The following is a 7,031-nucleotide window of genomic DNA, read 5'->3' as shown; positions in this document are numbered from 1 at the left end:
ACGGCTGCCTGCACCGCCAGGCGCCCACCGCAGCTGCCTGCTCACCTTGGGTGCTCATCCCTAGAAAAGGATGCCCAGCTCTGCATCCCCGCACTGTCTCACATCCCAGAACGTCTCCAGATAGCCTGGGTTTATGCCTTCAAGAAAGCATTGCTACGGTGCTGATAGCGGGAATATTTCAAGAAGCACGTGGGCAGCCGTGGGTGGGAAGGGACAAATATTTTTCAAACAGAAAGCACTTGACTCTTGAACTCAGCTCCTGCGCCTGCCCACTCAAATCTGTTAGGCAGAAGGAGATAGTATGGGTTATTATTTTTATTTTCTTGACGGAAGGCAAAAAGGAAACTGGCATGGAGAATTAATCACGGTGTTTTATTTTACAAGCTGGCACAATTTCTGCACCTCAGCGAGTTTATCCTTGCTAATAGGAGGCCTCCTCCCAGAATGCAGCTATCCCATCGTACCTGGGCAAGAACAGCGCTGGCTTTTGTCGTGTATATTAGAAAGGCACCAATGCTTATCCTCCCTGCCCAAAAATCATTGCAAAAGGGGCGATGCTATTCAGAACTGCTGGGGCGTAGATGGAGCTGCAGCTCGGCACCGAGTCAGGCCCCGCGCCGTGTAGTTTAGCAAAGCGGGGATTAGTGGGGCTCTGCTGGTTTGTGTGTCGGGGAAACAGGGAACTCACCACAGCAGCTGGGCGCATTCTGGAAGATTTGAAACGTGTCACTGTGCTGCAGCAGGTTTGGCTTTGGCTTTTTTTTTTTTTTCTCCCAGAAAGGGAAAACCAGAGTGAAAGAGGTAAAGTAGCTGGCAGCCGAGTCCTCAGACATAAAACTGTCTGACACGGGGAAACTTTTCACTACAGCCCTGTTTCCAGGAAAGGGTAAAGCACTGTACTCCATCTGATGAACATCACAAAGCGCCGCTTATGTTCTAGGTGCTGACATAGCAAAATTAAAGATCAGCGGTGGGGGAGTGTACGTCAGCATTCTTGGATTAATTATTTTCTAATTTAAAGCTTCAAAAATCACTAAATTGGACAACATTTTTAAATATGTCCTTCATTTGTCAGTTTTTAAACAAAATTCACTCCTACTAATGTATAAAATACATTTTGAAAATAAAAGAATTGAAACTAAAGCATTTGAATTAATATCCTCAAGCAAGCTAAGCACGAATGTTCGCACAAATACTTTTTTTGTCTTTATCCACAATGTTTTCCATTTTTATTTTTGGAACTGCTGAAAACTTCCCTACAGCTGAGGAAAAAAAACAACAACACAAACCAGCAAACAGTGGCACCCCAGAGCCCAGCCACTAATCCAACTGTATTACTGCTGCCTATCTCCCCGTGGGGCTTGGGATGGAAAACCAGCAAAATTTGTTCGCTTGCATTTTGGGAGACTAGTTAGTTTTACCACATATTAAACCAAGCTCCCAGAACAGACTAGGTAATGAGGCTGAACTAATCTTTATTTATTAAAGCTAGTGGATGAAAAAAGGTCATTTAATGTTTAAAAAAGGTTGGTTTTAAAACTTCATGTCTCAGGACACGGTGCCAAAGCTCATCTAATAGCAGCATCATTAAGTATGAACGAAAATCTTTACAGAAATTCCCTTTCATCTATTCCTGTCTATTAAACATGGGAAGATGCATCAAGTAAATCTTTAATCCTGAAAACTTACAGCAAAGTCTTTGAACTTTGTTGGCCTCGAAAATCACTTCTATCTTCCCTATCATAATAAGTGTCTCCAATCTAGACTCTATGAATTATGAGAAAAGTATTTCAGAGGGAGTCAAGAGCACCTGGGTCTGATTCAGGGATGCTCAGGATTTCACAGAGTCAGACAACATCAAGTGAAGCCAGCAAGGACTGGCAGAGGCTGAGCTTTTCTCAGGAAGAACTGGCTGGAAACATCTTTTCCCATGGGATGTTCCAATCCTGACAAACATCCTTTACGTAGTGGTAATTCTTCTTTTTATTCAATATGCTCAGGCCTTCCTCACACTTAACCCCACAAACCAGATGAGTTTATCACCTTGGATATGCAGCATGAAAGGCAGGTGCTCAAATTCCTCTGCCTTTTCTCCTCTTACCCAGGTGGAGGAAGGAAATTCACTTCTCACCCTGAACTATTCGGTCCTGCTCCTTTTCACCAAGGCAGCGAGCGGGGGGACAGGCAGCGCTGTCAGCTTGTGTGCTTGCAGCGGTGGAGACAGCTGTCTTCCCAGAGCTGGGCTGACACACAGCAGCTCAGCCTATTGAGTGCACCAGCCAGTTTACAGACAGCACTGAAATTTAATCCCTTCCACCCTCAGTTGGGTTTCAACCAGTGCTAAAAAAGCAGAAAGCCTCCGTTCTCCCATTCCCCCAAGCCATGTGGCTCCCCAGAGTGCTACCCGCCACCAGCCAGACTCACAACATATGCACTCTGACAAGCCTAACACGATCCAAGTTTTACTACATAGCACTATTTAATTCATGATCCAACCAAGATCTAATGAAGTAGCATTTTATAACAATAACAGGGAACAGATGTTACCAGGAGGTTTATACACACTCTACGACAACGTTCAGCTAACCTTTCTCTGTTAACTTTATTAAGTATTGCTACATTTTCTCAGACGCTTTCCATACCACTGAGAGGTAAACCCATCCTCAGAAACACAACAGCCACCTTGAGTCATCTCTTGAAGATATACATTTAGCAAAGAGCTGGCTTAGCAAACACGATATTTCACTGTTCTTAACCTGTCCCTCCAAGTTAAAATTATATAAAGCCATCAGCAATATTTCTCCAGTGTCTCCCCTGACAGGTTAAGATCACACCTACAACCTCTTCTGATTTATTCTGTAAACATACTCCTCACAGCCTCTATGTTCCTGTGATGAATAGACTCTCAAATTAGAGGTCTGTAACCTCAGTTCAACCAGGTTTAGACGTGTAGAAGATGCAATACCTACCTCTGGAGCTGATCAGTCCTTACTCTCAAGACCAGGAACCCTTTAGACCCAAGGCACACCAGCCAAACATATCAACCTCCTGCCTGCGCACACCAGCCTCAGGAGATGCCCTGGGATTCGGGAGAATCATCCCAGACCTCCACCTCTCCCTTTCCTCCTGTTCCCCATCACCTGCAGGGCCTTTATCTCCAGAGACCCACCTGCAGCCACTTCTGACTTCATCAGCCCCAAACTATCTCCAAAACCAGATTCACCTGAGGGTCAGTTGTTTAAAAACGGTTGCAGGATCGCCTTATTTTGCACATTTCCAGTCTGCTGAATACAGTATCAACCCTTCAGGCTGTCGATACAGTAAAGGATAAGAAATTTGCAGACTTGCTCATTACAGGGCTGTCAAGTAGAGCTCCAGTGGAGAAACAGGTGGGATTCTGTTTCCATTATAATCTCTAAAGTGCTGCTTAAAAATAAAATAAAAAGTTGCCAATATGCTATTACTCTGAGAGGGAAGAGGATCTCATCAAGGAAAAAGAAAATCTAAAAACATAAACTCTCCCTCTCCCTCACAAAGCGACTTGATGATGTTTGCCTGATCAGTGTAGCAGAGGGCTATTTATTGCTGTTGGCCAACATTTGAAATCTGCATTTAAATGGAGCTTACCTCTCATTTCTGCTATCCAGAGAGAGTGAATTCAGGAGAGAGAGAGAGAGAGAAGGGAAGACATGATAAAAACAGCTGAGGGCTTTAGTTTTGACTGCCTGAAACATAACCTCTCTTTTCTCTTCTTTAATTATTGCTTTGTGTGTATAAAATCAGAACATGCTCTCCGAGAATGGGAATTTCCAGGAAGACTAGAGAATGCCATCACACTCCTCCGAAGGTGACAGCCCGTCGATCACACTGGATCTGTCCCAGTGCTGGGATGCAAAGGTGCAGTGGGGGCAGTTTGTCTCCGTGCCCCAGTAAACGTTGTCCCTCTGGTCCAGGCAGGTAAAAGCACCACCAGGCACCGCTTCCCTCCTCCGCACACACCCACGCCACAGAGAGATGGCTGCTCATATCCAAGGAGGGGTGGGAGGGGGGAACACGCTTCGTCTGCCATTCCGAATGCAGGTATCTGCAAGACGGGTCTCGTCTTGCCTCTCACTCCTCTGCTTCACGTCCAGAGAGGAAAATGCACTAATGAGACAAGGTCCTGCTCTTCTGATAAAGATCACCTGCTTTTCCGAATACAAATCTCGCTACAAGGCAGCCAGCAAACACCCTCAGCATGAAGACAGGAGCAAAAGAGCACAAAGGGATAGGAAAGGAGTCTGAAACAGAAACGCCTTGTCCAGAGCTGGCTAATGCAGTCTGAAGCCATCCTCTCGTGCAAAAGCAGGGCAGCAAACTCAGGTCCTCTAAAGCCAACAGGGGAACTCCTACCGGTTCCCGCAGCCGCAGACCTGAGGCACACTGCAGCTACGGATAAAGTCCTGATCTGTGAATTCAAATAGTGTGTTTGCAACCAGATAAGTCCTGCTTAATCCCCTGAATAGCTTGTCAAGAGATTTCCCCAAAACGAGGAGAGAAAAGCAAGGAGAAAGCGGAATGACTGATTTAACCTTCCCGAGGTGTAAGGTCAGGGCTGCGGCAGGGAATAAATGATTGAGACTGCGAAAGAAAGGGATGGGCAAGGCCTGCAGCAGGACGGGCTGGAAGAATGAACATCTCACGTGGGCAGGGTTTTGCGGACAGTGAGGGAAGGAGATGAAGGTCTAATGCTAAAAATGCAATGACAGGAAGGCGTGGTGGGACACCTTTCAGTCGAGGCATCCCAAGAACCACAGACGCTGCCCAGGGATGTTGTTATCAAAGGTGCAAATAGGCAGCAGGAGGGAAGAGCCGTGTGGGAGCATCAGAAAACTTCCAACAAGAAAAGAGGCAATTCCAGCCGCCAAGAGCCTCTCTCTGTGTGGGTGTACATGGCGTGCCTGCCTTGTTTCCCTGAAGCTCTGCTCACAACAGCAGGGATTTGTAACAGTGCTTTCAGTACAGGTTTTCTGCATCTCTGAAAAGCCTACCTGTCAAACTGGACTGCAGTTTGCCACAGAATTCAAGTTACTAGACAGACACTCATATCCACATATGGTCAATCTAAGTGCCTAATCTTATTTTCTTAGGAACCAGCCTAAAAACACCGACTGAAGTTGGGAATATCATTTTCCTATCTGTCTTTTCTTTCAATAACATCACACTGAGTTTCAAAACTAAGTTTTTTGTCCATTTTCATGTTCTCAAGTGACTGGCAGCAGCTGTGGTTTTTAGGAGGAGAGCAATGGGAAGCCCTGGTGGGACCAGTAAACCTGGCAAGGCCAGGAAACAAGCAAGAACTTAATTAAGTCAGTGGAGAGTATAAATACAAGAAAAATAACCACATAAACCCCAAGTGCCACTTGCAGGCAAACAAAAAGAATGAGGAAGGAAGAAACAATGTGTAAAATTCTAAGCTTAAAAATAAAAACAATCCAAAAAACAAATGGGAAAGTCCACCAGGATTTATAGCTATAACCACAGATTTGAGAGATGCCAAGGAACAACGCAGTGGTGGGAGCCTGCATTTGAGAGCCAGCAGCAGCCACAGGCGTGGGAAAGAGCCACGGGATGGGGAGGCAGAAGGTGCTGCAGAGCCCCAGACGGTGCAGGAGGCTTTCCTGGTCACACCCCCACAACAAGCATGTTCGGTAGCTACCAGACAGATGACCACAACAGCACAGAGCTGCATCTCCAGAGATGTCTGCATTTCAGTGGCAGCCAAGTCTATTCCAGCATACGTACCACTCTCCGCAACACTTGAGGATTTAGTGGCTTGACAGTGATGTAAGGAAAGCAACATTTCCAGAACTGACATTTCGCTTCTGGCAGACTGAACCATTTCACCCCCAGTATGTTTCAGAATTAAAGGAATTTGGGGGCCCTCTAAAGCAGGGGGACTTCCACCTATGTAAGCAGGGCCTTTCATGACTATTTTCCTCTTAACCCTTCTCGGGATCTTAACATTTACAGTGCATTTGCTCTTCTCTCACCACCTGCCTATTTCAGGGATGCTACAGCTCTGGCATCACTTGCTGATTGTTCCCAGGCTGGCAAACACCAGCGCATTGCAGGGGAAGCACAGCTTAGACTGGGGAGGATGTAAGGGCCAGACCCAGTTCCAGGTGCCCCCCAGCCAGATGATTAATTGCGTACACAGAGATTGGACATACCCCCAACATCAAGGTAAGAAGGGGAAAAAAATGCTGCAGAGACAGGATCTAGGGTTAAGTTTTCATTAATTTGGAGAGTTTACAGATATTCTGTACCAGTTCTCTTCTTATTACAAATGATTATCCATTGCTTCTAGCACAAATCTCTAGAAGATAGATCCAAGGACAAGGAGCTACCATGCTGGATGTAGATACCAGATATGAGACAGACAAATGATAGGTGGAGTGGCTTTCGTTCTCTTATGATGGATGCAGAACAGAGGCACAAAGAGATAAAGCAACTCCTCAAGGTTTTGCAAGACCATATCACAAATAAACAGCCTTAATGCACCAACAGACTTCAGAAATTCTTGCTTTGCACCTTCGCTGCTTCACTTACTGTTGCTGCAACTTGACGCTTCTGCTTCAAACCACAGACACCCAAGTGCATCCCCAAAGCCAAGTGAACAATATTAACAGTGTTTGGGAGATGGGAACCTCCAGAAGGAGCAGCAAATGAAAAGAAACGTGTATGAAGATAAACGAAGACCAGGGTCAATGCTACAAGGCTGAGCACAGCCTGGATGGAGGAGTCAGACTACATTTGAGTGTGGCCTAAAAGTAGGAAGTGATCACAGAGAAGCTGAGTAGAAGATGAACAAGGATGTGGAAAGGTGACACTGGAAACCTCAACCACATAGCAGAAGATCCAGATGTGTTAAACTACATGAAAGAGTTTGATCCAATTATAAAACAATGACACCCGAGCCCTTCACTGATACGCCTCAGGATTGTTTTCATCTCCTTGCTTTACTGTGAGAACAAACAACTTTTCCTGCT

General features: G+C 45.6%; 1 protein-coding gene across 1 annotated transcript in view; it reads right to left on the bottom strand.

Moving 5' to 3' along the window:
* The window catches only part of LOC104280454 (glutamate receptor ionotropic, kainate 4), a 108,289-nt gene that overhangs the window by 64,586 nt on the left and 36,672 nt on the right, over nucleotides 1-7,031 (bottom strand). The gene's annotated exons all lie outside the window — the stretch shown is intronic.

Source organism: Apaloderma vittatum, unplaced genomic scaffold (genome assembly GCF_000703405.1).
Source record: "Apaloderma vittatum isolate BGI_N311 unplaced genomic scaffold, ASM70340v1 scaffold15321, whole genome shotgun sequence".
In the NCBI taxonomy this organism is placed as follows: domain Eukaryota; kingdom Metazoa; phylum Chordata; class Aves; order Trogoniformes; family Trogonidae; genus Apaloderma; species Apaloderma vittatum.
The sequence above is the reverse complement of the archived record's forward strand: the minus strand, read 5'-3'. Positions and strand labels throughout refer to the sequence as shown.